The following is a 20,649-nucleotide window of genomic DNA, read 5'->3' as shown; positions in this document are numbered from 1 at the left end:
TCGGTCTCTGGGTCCTCTCTGTGCAGGGCAGGGGCTTTTCCATGCTGCTATTTTGCTACATGGATACTTTCCCACTATACATTTAACAAGATGTGTCATCAGTTCTCGGTGGTTATAGTGAAATTAGACTTAAGGGTGTAAGAGCCTTCTGACATTTGAATTATGAAATCTGAAGATGAGCACATGTGCAGTGACTTGGAGAGGGTGCTCAGGCCATCCAGACTCGCCCACCCTCCTGAGTGAAGGTCTGTCCACTCTGGGAAGCTGGGGTTACTGAGCCCAGGCGGCAGAGGGCTCGCAGAGCTCCAGAGCTGATGCTGGTAGTGCGTCGAGACCCTGCAGGGATATGGAACCTGCCCTGGGAGACTCGGTGACCTGGTCCAGTGGCAGGCAGGACCAGTAGGCTGTGTTTCCTGCAGCTGTTTTGCTGGGGGCCCGTTTTACCTACTCCTTCTGCTCTGAACACAGCCATTGAAGCCACCTTCTCATTATGTTTTAGTTTCTTTCCAAGAGTTGCCTGCAGAGAGAGAAAGGGGCTGGCTCTTAAGGCAGCTGTTCCCACTGTCACTTAGCCCAGAGTCTGCCCTCTGGCTTCCCCCCCCGGGGGTCTACCCCTGCCAGGTGGGTCCACTCTTGGAGTTCAGAGGCACTGGCTCTGGAGTCAGAGAATTGGAGGTTGGTGGCGACAACCCTGAACATAGACACACATTGTCGCGATGACAGGTGCATGTGAGAGCTCAGCAATAATGATTCTAGAACATGTGGAAAACACGTAAGTTATGAAGAAGGAAATGAAATTTTCCCAGAGCCTCTTCAGAGAGATAATGACTGTTTAAAAATATTATTCTTACTTTTAAATTTTTTTCTTTTTAACATATTTCAAATCGTACACTGCGAAAGTATCAGCATAGTTATGGAAGTTCAGGTCCTAAACGAGAAATGCTCTTTGGAGAGGCAAGTGTGTCTCTAGGCTTATCTGCCAAAGAATATAGTCCTTATTCATAAAGAATAGGCTTTACAAACACATGGTCAGAGTTGATCTGGATTCACCCACGAGTGTGCTATTTTCTTTGCTCACTCTTCTTTCTTGTAATCAGATCTTTTTTTCCCTCCTCGGATCATTTTATTGCTTCCAGAAGTAGAACCTTTGAGAAGTTCCTTTAGGGAAGGTTTGTCGTAGAAAATTCTATTTTTGATAATCTCGAATGGCTTCTGTTTTGTGCTCATTCTTAGTAGATGATTATCCTGGGTTTATGATTCTAGATGGATGGCTGTTACCTTCCATCATGTTAAAGACATGGTTCCACTGACTTCCATTTTCGCAGCTGAAAAGCAGATTCCGTCCAACTGCCCATCCTCTGTGTCGTCTGCATCTTCCCCAGGGCTGTGTTTACGACCTCCCCTTTCCTCTCTGGGGCCTGAGAGTGTTTACGCTGTGTCTGGGTGTTGAGCTCTTTGTGCTATCCTGCTAGAGATTTGCTGTGCTTCATGATCTGAGGAGCTGTGTCCTCCATCAATTCTGGAAAATTCTGAGCCATTTCCCCCAATTACTGTGTCGTCCCATTATCTCAAGTCTTTCCTTCTGGAATTTCAGTTATACACGTTAGGTATTTGCCATGACCTTTCCCATTTTTCATTTATCTTTCTCATTTTCCATGTCTATGTTTTCTACATTCTGATTTCACAATCTGTATCTAATAATTCTAATATCAGTATTTTTGAAAGTTTGGTTCTGTTTTTTTGTTGTTCCTGCCTAATGTTCATTGTACTTTGTCTCTTCATGTGTTTTTTAAAAATGTTTGATTATGAACTCACAATCAGTGGTATTCAGGGAACTCTCTGGGGCCCGAGCTGAGAGTACTTCCTCCAGAGCGTCTGTGTTTGCTCAGTGAGCCCCTGCAGGCCCGCCTGCTCTACACTAGATTCTCAGCTAAGGGTTTTTGGTGTTACATCAGCCGTAAACCTGCATAAGGTCTGGTATGCTATTTTGAATTCTCAGGAAATATTTTTTTCTCCTTCCCACCAGAGCCAAGGTCAAGATGGTAAGATGTGTCACCATCTCCCTAATTGGTCTTCCACGGAACTGGGAAGCATGGCCCTGTGTGTGGAGTCTCTGATCTGACCCCTCAGCTCTGTCTCCTGTCTCATCTTTCATGAGCAAACCAATCCAGGAAGGGGACGGCTGAAAGTGGACGTCGTAAACCTTGTGGGCAGGAGTTACTGTTCAACGTGGGAAGGGAGCTCCATGTGACTCATGAATGGCAGAGACTATGGAGATTGTTGGAGGAGAGTTGCAGATGTTGACTTTTTCTGACACAACAGCCAGTAAAAATTCACATTAGCACAGTTCAGTATTTATTTAATTGTGATTTATACTTACTGGGTGAGTTTCTTGCCAACTAGCTTATTAGAATCTCATGCACATGTATCTAAAGAGGCCATGTTACCATGTTGGAGTATAATTCCTAACAGTAAACAACAGAGGCACATGTACTTAACGTTATTCCTAAAACTTTAACTTGAGCATCTTTTGGTCAAAAGTTAGAGCAGTTTAATTAAATAAAGAGCTTTAATTACCTGAGGTCAGCTTTGAAAGAAATCTGAGACTGCTTTAGCGTGTTACTAAGAACCCATGGTAAATTTTGTTTACCCAAAATGCAAAAAGCTCTTCTCTTTTCCAATAAAATTGGGTCGAGATCTCGCTGCCCTGCGGTCTCGCTGTCTGACAGGGGTTGGCAGCGCCTGCTTGCTCCCAGCCTGCTGCCCTCGTGCACGGCTCTCTCCCCCACCGGCCCCAGACCCTGCTCTCACTCTGACCCCTGGAGTCAGGGGGTGGGAAAGGGGACGGCTTTCCTTTGCTGGTCCAAGGCTGCTTCAAGGGCCCTCTATGGTCTCTGTAGCCTTTCCATAATCCTTTTATGGGGTGCTGGTCAGTCATCCCTTTTGAGGACTCCATCAGTTCCCCATCCCTGCCAGCAGGGCCCCAGGTATCCTGCGTTTCTGCTCAACCACCTGAAGGCTGGCCCGCTCTGGGGCCCTGCACACAGTGCGCTGGCATGTCTGTCCCTCCGAAGGGCTCTGGTGCGCGAGGCATCTTGACCAAGTGGTGGGTGTAGTCACTTGGGAGGCATGTGGCCAGTAGGTTTTCAAAAGATTCCATTTTTAGCTAAATTATAGTGGAGTCAAGATGTTCATCATGGCAGCACCCTCCTCGCTCGGCTGCCTTTCTGGCTGTGAGAACAGGAGCAGGGTCACGACTGGCGCGGGGAGATCTGTGCAGGGTCCACCTGACCCACGGCTGGAAGGGAGCCAGCCGCCATGGTGCGCCTGGCGTAGCTGTGGCAGGTGTGGCCGTCTCAGTGTGCCGCACACCTGTGGGGGGTGCACTTTGAACGCGGGCGTTACCTGTCTTGTGTTTGGTGGAAGATTGGTGCGAACCATGTCTCAATCCATTTATTCCTAGAGGACTGATGGGTGAATAGTGTTTGCAACTCATCAGTTTCTCTAACGTGGCTGAGGAAGTCACCTTTTGTGAGGTGTGACTGCTGGCAAAGGCCGTCTATTGCAGAGTCCTTTGGATGAGGGCCCCGTGGATGTGCTTAATCAAGGGCTCCCACTCTCCTGCTGCGGCCGGACCCCATCGGTGTGATTCCTGCTTGGAGCACAGTCCTTTCCCATCACCATGGCCATGCCGGGGTGGCTCTTCCTGGCCAGTCTGTGCAGGGCAGGTGGAGTGTGGGAGTCAGTAGCGTCCTTCCTGCCCACACTGGGGGCCAGCGGGCCTGTGATGCCAGAGCAACGCTTTGCCAGCTGAGGTCCGGGAGGGAGGTATTGGGTGGGCCGGGCACCCTGCTGCCCCCACATCTGCAAGGCCAGTGTGCTCTGCAGACCTGGTTAAAGAAAGCACCTCGGTTTCCAGCGGTGCAGTTAGCCCTGGAGAATCGGCGTCTCCACATCATCAGACAGTAAAATTCCTGTGGGTTGACGGCATTGCTCGAGGAAACCCTCGCTTGTGAGACGGCTCTGCCTGCTTTGCGGCAAGTGCTCCACACGGATTGTGAGGCTAAGGTGAGCAGGCATCTGGAGGGCAAGCAGGTCCCGTCTCCCCAAATCGGCTGGAGACTGACTGGACACCTAATAGCTGAGCAAGCCTTTGGACGGAGCATGAAACCTCTCTGGGCCTCAGTTTCCTCATCTGTGAGATGGGTGTCTCTGCTGGGCTGTCACCAGGGTTCAAAGAGATAAATGCAAAGTCTCTGTTAAAGAGCAGCTACTCAATACATATTTATTATTGCTGCCTTATGTTTATTGTTAATAAAACACCCATGCATGGCTGCCCCCACTGGGTGGCTGCGAGAATGACTCACGCTTCTCCACTTACCACAGCTGGAAGCCTGTCCCCTTCCTCTGGTTTCCTACTGCTGAGCCTCTCGTGTATGTGAGCCTGTTATGGGGCAGTGTCTTCTTCCCAGGGGGAGTTTCTGCTTCATCTCCCTGCCTTCCCCAGCGCTGTGGGGTCACCAGCCCTCCTGGCCTCCTTCCACAAGGCACCACCCATCTCTGCATCTCACATCCCTGTGAGGGCCGGGCTGGGGGCCTGGGGAGCCCAGCGAGGGGCTGTGGATTGTTGCTCCTTCTCCTTCAGCCTCGCAGCACTCAGGGCTCTGCACAAGGCCAGGGAGGAAGCTGAGATCTCGTGTCTTGTGCCCCAGAGCCCCCATCTCCTCCTGCCGGCCATTTGAAGTCCCCTGCTCAGGCCTCAGGGGACCCCACTGGTGACTTTGAGCTGGTGGTGGCTGTCCCCCAGGCCAGCCTGTGGCTGCAGGAAAGCGTGCTCCTGTCCCCCCAGGAGGAACTCAGAAAGCATTTCTCCGTGAAACCCTGAGGCACTGGGTGGGCACAGCGGTGCCAGGCGCTGTGGGGGAGCTGGCATCAGGACTCTCCTGCCAGTGTACTCTGCAAACGTGCCTTGTCTCTGTGGGAAAATGGGGCCCAGGACCCAGGTGATCCATGTGCTAACTCACCCCACCGTAAAACCAGCTTGCGTCCTCACTCTCCCCGCTTCCCTCTTCCACTCAGCAAAACGAGACTTCTGAAAGGCTAAATGGAACTTTGTGAACAGAATGTGCCTTGTGCTGTTTGGAAACAACATTGCGCTTCTCCATTTTTGTGTCAACCAGCATCGGTTTACATTTCAGCTCAGACCTCCAAGGTCTTGACCGGCTGGGCTCCCTGTGCCTGTGGTTCTCTGATCTTGCATCCGGGACCCCTGGTGCATGGCCTGGAGGGGCTGGGCTCCACTCAACTGCAAGACAGCAATGCCCTGGTCCCCAAGGATGCCCTGGTCCTGCAGTCAAAGAGCCGAGGGCTGGGCTCAGGCACAGCCTCTGGTCTGGCTGCGGGTCCCACCCTGCCTGGGACTCAGGTACTCCCTCTGCACCCTGGCTGGGCTTCTCTATTTCAATCTGCATTTTAGTAACTGAAGCGTGGGCTCTTCCCCTGTGAAAATTTCCGCCCTGGTTTCCTGTCTAATACCCTGATTCAGAGTATTTACATTTTGTAAGGAAGAGCCTGGGGGATTGACCAAGCAAAAGGGTGATGCCCTTTTAAGATGTAAATGAAATGTGTTTTGTGAGACCCTGAAAGGAGATGTGAGGAGGGGGGGGAAACCTTCCTGCTGGCCAGGACTTGTGAATGTGTCCTCTAAGTGTGCTGTGAGGGTGGCAGGAGGGGACAGATGCTGGGAGAGAGAATGGATCTGTCATCCGTACAAAGTTCATTTAATTACTTTCTGTTATACGTGGTGAACATCTGAAGAAATTAGTAAAACCAGAACTAAGTGAAACCATCACCATGGTCCCTACCACCCCAAGAAAACCACGTTGAAGATCAGGGTTCATTTCCTTCCAGTCTTTTCCCCCCGCAGCTTTCTTCTTTGCATAGCGGTGCTCACTGTGTGCAGCAGTGATGCAAATAACTTCCTTTTTGGGGGAGGAGGGGGGATAAGTTTATTTGGAAAAAATGGTAAATGTTTGCTGTTGTTAAAAAAGTAGAAAATGTTGATGAATTATGATGACACAGTCGGAACAGGGCAATTGCAGCAGCGTTTGCTTACGAAGGGTGTATTTACAAAGACGTGCCTGGTGTGCAGGCTCGAGGGAGAGCGGGGTGGTGACACAGGTGTGTGGCCACTGCAGGGACAGGCAGGGAGTGGCCCCCAGGGTCATAGGAAGGTTAAGGAGACTTCACGCTGGCCACCAGCACAGGTCTCTACCCGGGCCCTAGAAGGGGCCCCCAGGACGTGTTCATGTTATCATCTCATTTGGGAAATTTGCAGAAGTGACACATTTCAATCAGGATCGGGTCAGTCTGTTTCTCTTCCCACTCTGATTTCAGGTTCCCCTTTGGCACCCTGGCCCGTGCTTGGTGGTTTGAGTGGCACTGGCGTTTTCTATTCATAATCTGGTGTTTTTTTCCTTAAAGAGGACCACCCAAATGTGTCAGCTTCAGGCCCCACGACACCTGGCCTCACCTTTATGGAGAAGGGGATAGAGTTGCCTGGAGTTGGCTGCTTTGCAAGGCACCCTGGGTGAGGGTGGGAGAGCAGGTGACCACCTCCCCCTCCTCTTCCTCCTCCTCCTCCTTCTCTGCTGCTGAGACTTGCAGGGCAAGTCCCACGAGAAGGAGAAGCAGAGGCCCCAGGCCCCACACAGGCAGAGAGCAGGTGGAGGAGGGCGGAGGGTGGGTCTGAGGGAGTGAATGGAAGGTCTCAGCTCACCACACCGCCCACGCCTAAAGAAAACCACAGTGGCATTTGGCAAGTCCTTTAAGGGCAACTCTAATTTTGCACCTTGGAGAACACAGGCTGAGCTAGAAACTGACTTGGTTTCTCAGGACAGAGTTGCAAATGCAGCAAGTGAAGGCCCAGACAGAGAAGCAGCTGGTTCAAGTCTGGGAGTCAAGAAGGAAGCTCCTCCTCCTTTGGACACGGCCAAGAGCACTCACAGGGACCAGCGCAGGAAACGCCACCCACAGCCAGGAAGGCGGGGATGGGCCTTCTGCCGTGGGGGGCGCACGGCAGCCTTGCTGGGCTGCTTCTGGGCTGGGGACTGAAGCCACTTGCTTGTCAGCATCCGATGCGGTAAAGGGGGTGGGACGTGTCCCAAAAAATAAAGGTTTCAGAAAAACAAAATGTTTTCCCAGTAATGTTTTAATTATTTCATCTCTACTTGTTCCAGTCATTTTGGGAAGTTGAACCTGCACTGTATGTACCGCTCCCACTGTGTGGGCTTCGTTCAGAAACTTCTTCCACACCTGCTGCCTGCACCACAGCTGGGGAGGCTGCAGGGCAGAGGTTCTGGAGGACACAGCGCCATAAGGAGCAATGGCGAGCTTTGACCGTGTCCTCGTGGACCTGGAGCTCAGTCTAGGGAGGAGAGGGTGGTCTGAGAAGTCCCATGACTTTGATACCTGCCCCTCTCCTGCCCTGCACTCTGGGAACACAACAGTGAGCGAGGCTCAGCCCCTTGACCTTGAGGGCTGATTAATCCTTCGTGCATTTCACACGAGTAACTGTGACACGAAGCACCATTAAGGCTGTGCCAACAGATCTATGGAAAGGTGTCTGGATCCATGGGGGAGTGAAGACTTCTGCATGGGAGGCAGCTGGAAGAAAGTGATGTTTGGACTAAGGGTGGAGGCACCAGTCAGGGGGGGAAACTGCACGGAACTTGCACAGGGGGTGTTTGATGTAATGAATGTCTAACTATAACAGAGGGTTGGAGTATGGCGGGATTGGCCAGTGAGAAGGTCAGGTTAGCAGGCAGAGGAGTGGCCGTGGCCCCCAGGGCCGAGATGCAGACCCACCGCAGAGGCTATGGCAGGGCTCCCTGCATGGCAGAAACCTGTCCTCCAGGACACTGAGGGTCTCATCAGAGGCATCTGCCGCAAACCACCAGGGCTTGAGAGGGGAAGCTGCTGGCTGCCATGCACCAGATTACGGGGCACTGGAGAAGCCGTGAGCCCGGCAGGAGTGGGCAGAGCTGGCACACCAAACTAGGAGACAACCCCTTCCTCCTGCCACATCCTTCTGGCACCCTCTCCTGACAAACTTGGCATCGTGCCAGCTGCCAAAGTAAAAATATTTAAAGGGCTCACACCAATTTTCACAGAACGAGCAAAAAGGGTGCATTTATCTCTGTGAGACAACAAATCCATAAGCATCACAGTAGGGTTCCACTGAATGTCACGTTTGGAAGGGACTTTAAAGGTCCTGTATGCCATCCTCCCCCCCCAGGTTTGGATCCCAAATCTTCATATCCCAATCAAGAGGCTGCCAAGCTGATGAGGCATCCACAGCAACGGGCAGCTCGCTACCTGCTCCCTGCGCTGGCCGGAGAGTTCCTGCCAGACTGAGCCAGCGGCGTGGCTGGTTCTGGTTCTGGAGGTGAGTCCCGTGTGCCTCCTGCTTGACAGCTCTTCAATCCATGGCCCCATTCTCTGGTTTGCTTTTTCCCCAAACCTTTGTCTTGTGTAGCCCACACATCCTTCCCACCTCGGCCGCAATGCAGAGTCTTCCCACGTGCCACGCCTGGGTGTGAGCGCACTTCCACATGTCGGGGGTGGGGAGTATCCCCCTCTAACCCTGCTCCAATGTGCTCTGATAGCCAAGGCGGGGCGGGACCTTCATCTTCTGCCGTTTCACACATAACTGGCCCCGGCTCTTGGGCCACAGCGATAGGTCTATGGAGCGACTCCCGCTCTGTGTCAGAAATGGGGCTTTCCAGACTGGTGCTAGGAAAGAGAAGTCTCTTTCACCCCAGTGATGAAGCTAAGGATATATGAACCCTAAGGCCACCTTCATCCCCGATTCCAGCGTGACGGTGCATCCCGGACGGGCAAGCACAGAGAAGACAAAGAAGTAGGTGGTGCCACGGATGCCCTTGGAGCCCCAGCTCTGCCATCCTGCCTTGGCGTGGGCACAGGAGCCAACAGGGGCCTCTTTTTTTGCCTAGACCAGTTCAGGTCGGGTTTTTGGAAATTAACAATGAATGATATCAAACTTATACAGCCTTCTTGCCTTAAAAAAACAGAGAAAGGAGGAAAGATTCTACTGGCTCACTCCTTGGGCATAGGGTTTCTGCAGAAGCTAATAGAACTTTAGATGGAAACTCTGGGAATTTGTTGTTAATGATTTTTAGCGAAGTTGTGCTTAGAAACTAAGATCTTGCTCCTCCCCATTTCTTCCCTTTCCTTTCTGAACAGTTTAGCCTCGAAGCAATCAGGTAGGGGAGCCACGGAGCCTCAGGGTGGGGTGAGGAGGGTGTCCCTGGGAGGGGCTCCTGGTGAGGAGGGCATTCTCATGGAAGGACACCCAGTGGAGGTACCAGGCCTAGAAAGGGTGAGGAGGACACCCACGGGAGGGGAGAGGGGCCCAGGAATGTGAGTCAGAGCCCAGACAGGAAGAGCAGGGAGCTGCCTGTGGCCACAGTGGGGCTTGCAGAAGAAATGGGAGGTTAGTTACTGTGGGAGGCTGAATAAGGGACCCCCAGAGATGCCCAGATCTTAACCCCCAGACCCTGTGTTACTGTATATGGCAAAAGGGACTTTGTAGATGTGATTAAATTAGGGGTCTTGAGATGAAGATGTTATCCCAGATTATCTGGGTGAGCCATTGTAGTCACAGGAGTCCTTACAGGGGGGAAGCAGGAAATCAGTAGTAGGAGATTCGAGGATGGAAGCAGAGGGTGGAGTAATTTGAGGAGGGAGCCCACGGCAAGGAATGCAGGCGGCTTCAGGAAGTTGCAAAGACAAGACACAGATGCTCCCTTGAAGCCTACAGAAGGAACGCAGCTCTCCAGTACACTCATTTCACACTCAGGATATACAGAATTGTAAGGAAATAAACGTCTTGCTTTAAGCCACTGAGTTTGTGGTAATTTGTGACAGCAACTAGGAAACTAATAAAGTTACAGCCAATGGGACTGATCGAATAATTAACTATTAATACAGTAAAGATAATGAAGGGTAGGTCTCTCGCCGAGGGGAAGGAAGTTGCAAACGTGGAAAGGGAGAAAACTTGAGTGAACCCGTTGTTTTTCATGCAGAGATATGTACATGTATTTTAATGTGTGTGTATACGTGTGTGTGCATACATACACATATGTGTACATACATATGTCTTGGCTCTGTCCACTGAGAGAGCCTGGGAGTTGTAAACACCAACAGCAATGAGCACACTTTGCACCCAGATCTTGTTTTCTAAATAACATTTTCCCCTAAGGCTCCTTGGAAAGGGAGATTCCAGGGAATGTTAGAGAAAGTGCAAGATGAGCCTGCACTCACTTCTGCCGGACAACAAGGACTTATTCAAAGGATGATGGGGATACATCGGAAGGACACAGAAGCGAGTCCCCAAGGGTCGTATTAGGAACAATCTGAGCTGCCAGACAAACACTGAGAGTAATGGATAGCTCACTAAATAAAACAGTAAGCTGCAAGGCCATGCAGATATAAGTAAACAAATGAATAAGCTGCAGGCTTGAGAAAGAATGGAATATTTGCAGAGATTTAAATACTTATTATGTATAGAGAAGAGACAGAGTGGAGAAGCCTGACAGCCAGTTTCCGAATCAAGGGGTTGAAGTGGGCATCACTGGTCACGGGACACTGACACTGGTCACTGGCACGTGGGCTGCCCTGAGAACACCCTCACTCCTGGGACAGACTTGCCAGAGACGTGAGACCTGGACCTCCCTGTGAGGACCCCGCAGACGAGCCCAGACTAAAGGACAGTCTACAGAATAACCACCCGGTACGCTGGGATATGCCCCGGTTAGGAAGTCAAGGGAAGCCTGAGAAACTGCCAGACTGACGGAAAACGAAGAGAAAGAACCAAATGCCACATGAGACCCCGAGGAGCCTCTCCCTGGCAAGGACGTGATGGGGAAATCGGTGAAACTCGAGGGGGCCTGGAAACCTGAAGGTAGGAAAGGACTGGTGTTGACTCCCTGGGCTGGTGGTCGCGTTGGGAGAAAGCAGGAAACTCTTGCTAGCGAGAAAGGCTCACTAAGGACTTAGAGGGCGAGGGGGTACCCGGCCAGCAGCTTCTCCCAAATAGCTCAGGGAGAAAAGAGTCTGTGTTCTTGAAATTTTTCCGCGAGTTTACGATTCTTTCAAAATAAAAAAGAAAGAAGGAAGGAAGGGTCTCCCTTACTAATTTTACCTCACATATTGTTTTAAGCTCTTTAGAGATATTTTCAAACATCAGTAGAAATGAGAATATATAACTCTATTAGCATAGATAAAATGTGAAATCTTAAAACCCACGCCAGCTGAAATAATTGTATTACATTATACTCAGATATTTATTCTTTAATTGCCTTAGGGTTTAGATATTTTTTGAGCTGGATCATTTTTATGTTTTGAAGCTAAAATCTATATATTGAAGTTTGAGAAGTATGAAATCACAGTACTTGAGAACGTTGTCAACGTTTTAGGAAAACGAGATTAGGTTTGACCCAGCGTGCTGGGTATCTCATTAGGCCCTCCATGCTTCCACACGCTGCCACGGCAAACGCGTTCCGGCCTCACTGCGAGATCAGAAACATTCTTTTCTGTGTCAAACTTCACAACGAAGTGAAAGTAGAGAAAATGATCCTTTATTCAGAACTTTCAAGATTTTCTCCTTTTCTTAAAAAAAAAGAAAAGCTAAGAGGGAAAAATTTCAAACACGGGAAACAGTCAGTAATATAAAGTATACCCATCCGCCCACCAGTACGATCTAACGGATGTTCACATGTTGCCTAAAGAAACGCAAACATCACGGGGCCGATGTAAACGCACCTGTGTACCGCAGCCCTCCGCTGCTCTCTCCTCCCTGCACCACGGCAGCCACGGCCCTCAAGTTCGTGCGTGGCCTTTCCTCCCCCTGTGCCTTTCTCTGCAGTTCCACAAGCAACGTGTGCTGTTTCGAGTGCTTTCAGTTTCTACATAAATGATGTCACTTTATGGGAACACTCTGCCACTCGCTTTTTTACTGAGGTAAAATTTAATGACAAGCACAGGTCTGAAGTGTTCAGTTTGATGAGTTTGGATAAATGGGTACCCACACAGCCCCTACTCTAGAGGAGCTACAGAACATTGCAGCACCTCGAGAAACTTCCCTTCAGGTGTTCCGCACGGCTATGGATGGCTGTTTGATTTCTAGCACCACAGGTTAACGTGGCTCCTCAAACTGCCAGTTGCCGTGGAGCCTCTGTCAATTGTCCGTCCTGAGTCTGTTTTTGGACTCTGTCCTTGCTCTGTTTGTCTGTCATAATGCCAACACCACACTAGGTCGATTGTCACAGCTTTCCAGAAAGTCACCAAATCACAGAATGTGAGCCCTCCAACATTCTTCCACTTCAAGAGAGTTTTAGCTATTTTTGGGTCCTTTGCATTTCAATAAAATTTAAAAATCGACTTGCCAGTTTCTATAGAAGGAACTTCCAGGATTTCGATTAGGACTGCATTGTATCTGAAGACCAATTTGGGGGAGAACTGACATATTAACAATATCGATTTCAACTCTTTTGGATGAATACCCAGATGTGGCATTGCTGGATCACATGGTGGTTCTATTTCTAATATTCTGGTGAAACTCCACGCTGTCTTCCATAGTAACTGCACCATTTTGCATTCCCACCAATTTCTCCACATCCTCACCAACACTTGTTGCCTTTGTTCTTTTGGGAATGGCCATCCTGATAGGTGTGAGGTGATATTTTATTTTGATTTTGATTTACATTTCCCTGGCAACTAGTAACATTCAGCCATTAGTCATGAGTTTGACTATGTTTTTCATATACCTATTGGTCATTTATATATCTTCTTTGGAGAAATGTTTCTTCAAATCTTTAGCCCATTTTTAAATTGGGCTATTAGTGTTTTTTTTCCTATTGAATTGTAGGAGATCCTTAGCTATTTTAAAGATTAACCTCTTATCAAATATATGATTTGCAAATATTTTCTCCCATTCTGTAGGTTGCCTTTCTTACAGGAGCTTTCTGGCTTGATGTGACACCACTGGTTTATCCTGGGTTTGTTGCCTGTGCTTCTGCTATCCCAGCCATCGCCGCGAAGGTCAACATCATGGAGCTTTCCCCTGTGTTTCCTGCTAGAAGTTTTGCAGCTTCAGGTCTGTGTGTTTATCCCACAGAATTGACAGTAGGATCCTGAAGAAACGGGAGCACTCCCAAGTTCATTACAGTGCTAGTCACAACAGACAAGATGTGGAAACAACCTAAATGCCCTGTGACAGATGAATTGTTCAAGGAAATGTGGGGTACACACACAATGGAATTTCAGTCTCAATAGAGAAGGAAATTCTGACGTATGTGACGATATGGGTGAACCTTGGGGACATTTTGCCAAATGAAATAATCCTGTCACAGAAAGACAAATACTGCATGATTCCACTTACACAAAGTATCTAAAATAGTCAAAATGACAGACTCAGAGAGTGGAATGATGGCTACTAGGGACAGTGTGACGTGCTGATATACAACATTGTCCCTGGTCAACAATGTTTCACACTTAAAATTTGTTAAGAGGGTGGTTCTCATTTTAAGTATGCTTATACTACAATAAAACAAAATTTTAAAAAATAAAGAAGGTCATAGAAAGAAAACAAGACCAATACTGATCCTCTTAATCCATGAACAAGATCCCTCCCCATTTATTTTGGTCTTTAATTTCTCTCAGGGCTATTTTTGTTGTTTTCAGTGTAGAAGTCTCACTTGTCTTTTTAAAATTTATTCCTGGCCGGGCGCGGTGGCTCACGCCTGTAATCCTAGCTCTGGGAGGCCGAGGCGGGTGGATCGCTCGAGGTCAGGAGTTCGAGACCAGCCTGAGCAAGAGTGAGACCCCGTCTCTACCAAAAATAGAAAGAAATTATCTGGCCAACTAAAAATATATATACAAAAAAAAAAAATTAGCCGGGCATGGTGGCTCATGCCTGTAGTCCCAGCTACTCGGGAGGCTGAGGCAGTAGGATCGCTTAAGCCCAGGAGTCTGAGGTTGCTGTGAGCTAGGCTGATGCCACGGCACTCACTCTAGCCTGGGCAACAAAGTGAGACTCTGTCTCAAAAAAAAAAAAAAATAAAATAAAATAAAATTTATTCCTATATATTTTATGCATTTTAATGCTACTGTAAAGGAATTTTAAAATTTTTATTCTCTAATTGTTGCTGACATGTAGAAATACAATTGAGTTTTGCACACTGACTTTGTATTCCGTGGCCTTTCTAAATTTTTATTAGTTCTTGAAGTTGTTTTGTAGATTCATCAGGATTTTCTGCATAATTAATCCTGTCAACTGCTAATAAAAGTGGTTTTACATCTTTCTTTCCAATCCATATGCCTTTTATTTCTTCATTTCTTCCTAATTGTGCTAGCTAGCATCTCCAGTACAACACTGAGGGGAAGTGGTGACAATGGGTATTCTTACCTGCTCCTCAATTTTAGAAATGAAGTGTTCAACATTGCACCATAAATATGATGTTAGCTCTAAGTATTCACATGTGGCCTGCGTCAAGCTCATACGTGTCCTATATCAAATTAGGGAAACTGTCAAATCAAAATCATTCCATTTTTAGTGTACTGAAAATTATCATGAATTGATTTTGAATTTTCTCAAATGCTTTATTAATTTCGTGAATTATATTAAATTTTCAAATGTTAAACTTGCCTTAACATTTCAGGGATAAATCCCACTTACAATATATTGTATAACTGTTGGATTTGATTTGCTTTTTTGTTTAAAAAGGATTTTTATGTCTGTGTTCATCAAGGATATTTGTCTACAACATTCTTTTCCGGTAACATAGGTTATTTTCAGTTTGGGGCTCTTATAAGTAGTCCTGCTGTAAACATTATTGAGTAATTTCTTTTGTACAATATATACCCCTTTAAGTTGGGTGTGTACCTTGTAGTAGAATTTCTGGGTGGTAGGGTACGTGTATGTTCAACTTTAGTAAATTCCGCCCAAGTGATTGTGCCAATTCACACTCCCCACCACCAGGGTTTGGCAGCGCGACTCAAAATGTGGACTGTGAGCGATTTGTTATTATCTGCAACGAGATAAGTGCAGAAATTCACCATGAGCATTTAGAAACTTTACGGAAATTTGATGTTGTTGTGACACACAAATACATTAGTGTAGGCTCTTCTTGAACAGTGTGTCGACCAGTTCAGACGTCACGCTTGGATAATGAGGCACATGTGGTACGAGCTTCGTGCCCAATGGGACCACGTTTTGGTCTGTGATGGATCGGAAATTTAAAAAAAGCAAGCAAGCTGGTCCTTCAGCACACACAGTTTGAGGAGCACTGGCATATGAGAACCCTGTTGTCCCACACCCTTGCTAACATTCCCTCGTTTTCATTTTAGCCTTTCCAGCAGGGTGCAGTTGGATGGCACTGTGGTTTCAATCTGTACTTCCCGAACGACTAAGGAAGCTGCTCACCTTTCTGTGTTTATGGGTCATCTGAATATCCCTTTGTGTGAAATAATTATCCAGTCTTTGCCCATTTTCAAGATTTATGTTCTCAGTTTTCCTAAAACATTTAGGAAATGTCCTTCCCTCCCACCCCAATTTTCTTGATAAAGGAGGTGAGCAAAATTTAGAAAAAGCAAAACCCTGATTCCAAAGTGATATTCATCTGAGTTTATTCATGAGTCAGTATTTATGAGCACCAAGCATCTGCCAAGCACAGCGGTGACACCAGGGATACAGCACCGTGTCAGATGCCATGTTCTTGCCTTCTAGGAATCCAAGCTCCGGGGGGAGAAGACAGACAGTACTGACGACTTTGGACGGTGACAAATGCTATGAAGAAAACAGCACAAGGAGAGAGTACATGGGAGGCGAGGAGACTTTGGCTAGAGTGGGTAAAGAAACTTCTTCCAAAGAAATTATAGTTAAGACTCGGTCAGAATGATGAGGAGGCAGCCATGTAACAGTCACTGGGACGAGCATCCCAGGAAGAGAGAGTGTCAGTGCAAAGGCCCTGAGGTAGAAACGAGTTGGTCTGAGTATTAATTAGAGAGCAGCACCGTCCTGGACCCCCTTAGGTTTCCATTAATGTGGGTTTACTGCCCAGGACTGGGACTGGAACTAACCTTTGCCAGCCTAACCTCCTGTGCTGTGGGTTACTGCAGCTGCTCTGCCCCCAGGCGTTGAGCTCAGCAGCTACATTCCCCAACCTTCTACCCAGCAGCCCTTATCCAGGGGTTGAAGGATACCGCAGCATGGAACTAGGGGGTAATTCAGGCTTTGGGGAGCCATGGGGACCAGGCTGCTGCTGAGATTTTGCCAGAAATCATACCCTTGGTTGTCCTTTTCTCCTTTCCTTGCTAGTTTCCTTGGGGAGCTGCCCCTGACTTCTTACCTTAGGTCTGCTTTTAAGACTCAGGGAAGTTTTTAGTCTTCAGACACCCTGACATGTTTTACAGTTGTTTTCTTTACAGAGTATGTTTTTCTGTGATGCCAGGCAAGAGCACGGGCCTGGAGTCAGGCACACCTGGGTTTGAGTTCAGCCTCTACTAAGTCACAGTCACTCGTGGGCACAGCACCTACTCTCTCTGGGCCTTAGTTTCCTCAGTGGTAAGAGCGGGACAAAAATAGTGCCAACTTGTATGGCTGCTGTGAAGATTACAGGAAAGAACGTAGGCAACACACTCAGCAAAAAGACAGGAAAACAGTGAACGCTCAGATTTAGCCATGATTACAAAATCTTTCTAAAATTCACCAGAGTTCATAAAATGTCATCAGGCCTTGGGGTATATATTTTTTGTACTTCATAAAAAAGTTCTGTGTCACTGGACTTTGGCTGGGGACAGAGATGGGAAGAGGAAGAGAATAGCCGTTCTGGGTACCTTCGAGGTACTGCTAACATTCACCCTCTCACTTAACCCTGCCAAGAACCCAGTGAGAATAGAAGGTTTTATTGTAATTACCAAAGACAGGGACCTAACACCCAAAGAGGCTAAGTTGCCCGAGAAGACATGGTGTCGAGGGGGTTAAAATACACTATTAGGGCATATTGACTATTCAGGTTAAACACGCTGAGAAACAGTAGGTGCAACACGATCACTTTGACCTTTTTGCTATTTCTTAAACGCAGAAGATGCAATTCCCATGACACAGATGCCCTCCCTGTATGAGAAAGAGGCACCATCTTTATACTCAAAGTCGAAACCCAGAGAATTCTGTCCAGATCTTGCTAAAGATAACTCTTATCTTTTAAGCCTCCCCACATAACTTATTTGCTTCTTCACCACTATTCTTTGTCCAACATATGATTGGCCGACTCTACTTCTTCCGGGTCTTCATTTCTTTAGGAGGGGTCAGTGCCATGTAACATTTGGATTATGCTTTTCCCCTGTTCATCTATTCTACCTTATTTCAGTTTAATTCTCCTGTTAGCCAGGACGCTAACAGGACGGAGGTGGAGTTTCCCACCCTATGGTTCCACGCCAGGCTGTCTGGACAGAGGAACCCAATCTCCTTGTGGGTAGGGCCCTTCTTTGCTTTAAGGCCCTGGCCCCACACAAGGGGCTTGCTCGATGTCACGATTATTCTGGGGGAATGTCCTGTCATAATTGAAGTGACTCCTGCCATGCCAAGCTACTAGATAAGGAAGTTTCTTCCCAGGTGCGCAGCTTCTAGAATCTGTAAGGTCTTGTCCTCAGGACAGTGGTGCAGTGGAGGATCTCTGGGGCCATGTCACAGTCACCAGTCACTGCGCTGTCTCAACTCTACCTGTGCTCCCTGCCTGCCACCGCTCTGGCTCTGCGGGAGCCCAGAGCTTTTAGGCCAAGTGGGGTTTCAGGTGGGAGGCTGGTGGTGCTGCATTTGTAGGCAGATCTGATCTGAAAGGAAACAGCCTGCTCTGCTGGGCAGAAAACCCCAGGTGCAGATTAGAGACAAGGAAGGCGAGGGGGGCTGGCCTGAAAGCCCCTTCCTGACCCCTTTCCACTCAGTACTCAGGGCTAGCAAAACATCCCAGGACTTCGAATTCTGGGTCCCTTGGGACAGCTCTAGGGACAGCATCCTGCTCCTGCCTTCTCAAAGTTTCCTATTAGGGGTAGCCAAACACCTATGGAAATGAACCATTATATAGGACCTTACTGAAGAGGTTAAAATATGCTACGCTGGCATCTTAACTATTTCAGTTAAGGCACTAGGAAAACAGCAGGTGCAAGAAGACCAATCTGACCTCCTTAAAAGAAGATAAAATTCCCGTGTGAAAGATGCTCTCCCTATACCAGAAAGAAAGACAACATCCTTATCTTCACGAGCTAGAAGTTTCTGTAAAGACCTTGTCAGAATAACTCTTTTCTTTTATTTAAGTCTCCCACATAATTTAGTCATTTTCACAGTTTGTTAGTCTCTGTTCGAAGCAGTACACAAGCAGCTGGCTCTGCTTCCTCGTGTCGTCATGTCTTTACGAGGGCTCCGGGGCCACGTGCAACGTGTATTAACATTATGCTTCCCTCCTGTAGTCTATCTCATGTCAATTTAATCCTCGGACCCAGCGGGACCCTGAGAGGACGCAGGTGGAGTTTTTCTGCTCCTACATTAAAAATACAATCTTTCCAAAAGCTGGGCGCGCTCCAAAACTTTCAAAGAGCCATTTTAGGTCCTAGGGCACGGGAATCTTGTTTTCCTACAGAGCATGGCTTGCTTACCCTCTCATCTTCCCCCAGGACTGGTTTCTCGACACGGGGGCCCCGGGGAGGACTCAGAGGGCAGGTCTCCAGGCCAGAAGCCCAGCTCCGCCCCGCAGGGTGCGAGCTTGGAGCCAGGGGTCCGCCTGCCCTCTCTGGGAGACCTCTGCACCCCAGCTTGGAGGAAGTTGGGGAGGTGGGGGCTGCTGGGGGGCGGTGACCCCCGGGGCGCAATCCTCGTGGGCGCTGGGGCTGGCTGTGGGGCAGGAGACGGGGCGCGGACCGGAATGGGGTCGAGCACAGGGCCGGGGCCACAGGTGGGTGAGGGAAGGGCGGCTGGGCGTGGGGTGCGGGGTCGGGTGGACGCTGGCTGCTGCTCTTTGGCCTCAGGGACTCCGACCCGGCGCGAGGGCCCCGGACGCGTGAAGTGGGTTCTCGTTTTTTAAAAACTACTTTGCATTTTCCTTCCTGCGCCTTAGCAACCGCATCCTGTCGGAGATTTCTCGTCACTGTGGCTCTTCTAGCGAGAGCACACGGTGCAAAGCGAATTCGAGCTTCCGTTTGGTCCTCCACCGAGCTGTCGGACGCGAAGGGGAGCAGACCCCGGGGCCAGCGCAGAGGAGAGCGGAGCCGAGCTGCGTCTCAGAGGGCCCCGGACATTTCCATCAGTTTCTGACGCATAAGGAAACAGGACAAACCAAGCTAGGAGGCGCATTCTGTGCAGGCGCATTCTGAACCTGGGGCGCGCCTGCGGCGTCCCGCCGGGGATGCCCCCACGCTCGGGGCCCGCGCGCACGGAGAGCGGCTGAGCCGGGTCTCTGCGAGGGCCGGACGCTGCCCGGATGGGGCGGGGAGGCCGGTCGCCACCCGGCCGCGCACTCCGGGATGTCCCCAGGGCAGGGCGCGCCCCTCCCCGGCGAGTCCCACCCGCCTTGCCCTGGGAGGGGAGAAAATGGGAGGCCTTTATCCAAACAGAATCTTTCTTTTGTTAAGGGCTTTCTCCACGCTGAGCTTTCCAGCCACGTGAGACTCTGACCTCCCAACTCTCCGGTTGCAGCGTTTGGCTGCTGGCTGTTATTTTTAGTAGAAGTATAAAAGAATCTCAAAAAGTTTTAGCTCTGGACAAAGTGTGAATACAGCTGGGGCCACCACGCGTTCGCCTTTAACTGCTCTTAAAGAACTGCAGGAGGATCAGAACGCACAACAAAAGCCAAGACGTTGCACATGTTTTTTTTTTTTTTTGGGAGGGGCGGGCGGCTTTTGGGTCTTTTTTTATGGTTGGGTTTTCTAAATGGGGCATTGGAGATGAGTATAGCGTGGACCACATTTCTAGATTGAATTCCCTGATGGGCAACCTAGATAAGAATGTAGATTCCAATAATGGCAATAATAAAGAGTTTGCTAAATTCGCTTCAGGAAAAGACATTATCAGAAGACGTTTATTGCACTCCTAATACGTGTCTGGCACTGGGCAGGCCTGCAGAACACCACCGTGATTAGATTCTCAAGGATTTTGGACCCGCATTTCTTTACACATAAAGTGTTCAAATAAAGGCTGTTATAAAAGTTCTTTCCCCCACTTTCGGGATATATGGTGTGGTACCCATGAGTTGCTCATACCAAAACTGTTCCTTCTGTTTTGGAGAAACTAACAAAGAAAAGCCAGGCTTAATAAATCAACACAGAAGTTCAGGAGTTCAGAGTAATCCGTCTTGGGAACAAAGTCTTCCCTAGAGCTAAAAGGCATTCAAAGGACCTCTTGGTGTTAATGGGATTATTAAAGATATACCTGAGACCAGATAAATATTTGATGCTTTTGCAAATCACTGGGGTTTCTTTGCGGTTTTTCCTGTGCTGACGTTTTCCCCCATGGGGTCTGGACCTCGCGGCTGCGTTAGACTTTGCAGATGCAGGCCGGCTGGGGTTTCCCGCGAGCGC

Source organism: Lemur catta, chromosome 8, assembly GCF_020740605.2.
Source record: "Lemur catta isolate mLemCat1 chromosome 8, mLemCat1.pri, whole genome shotgun sequence".
Taxonomy (NCBI): domain Eukaryota; kingdom Metazoa; phylum Chordata; class Mammalia; order Primates; family Lemuridae; genus Lemur; species Lemur catta.
Note: the sequence above shows the minus strand (reverse complement) of the source record.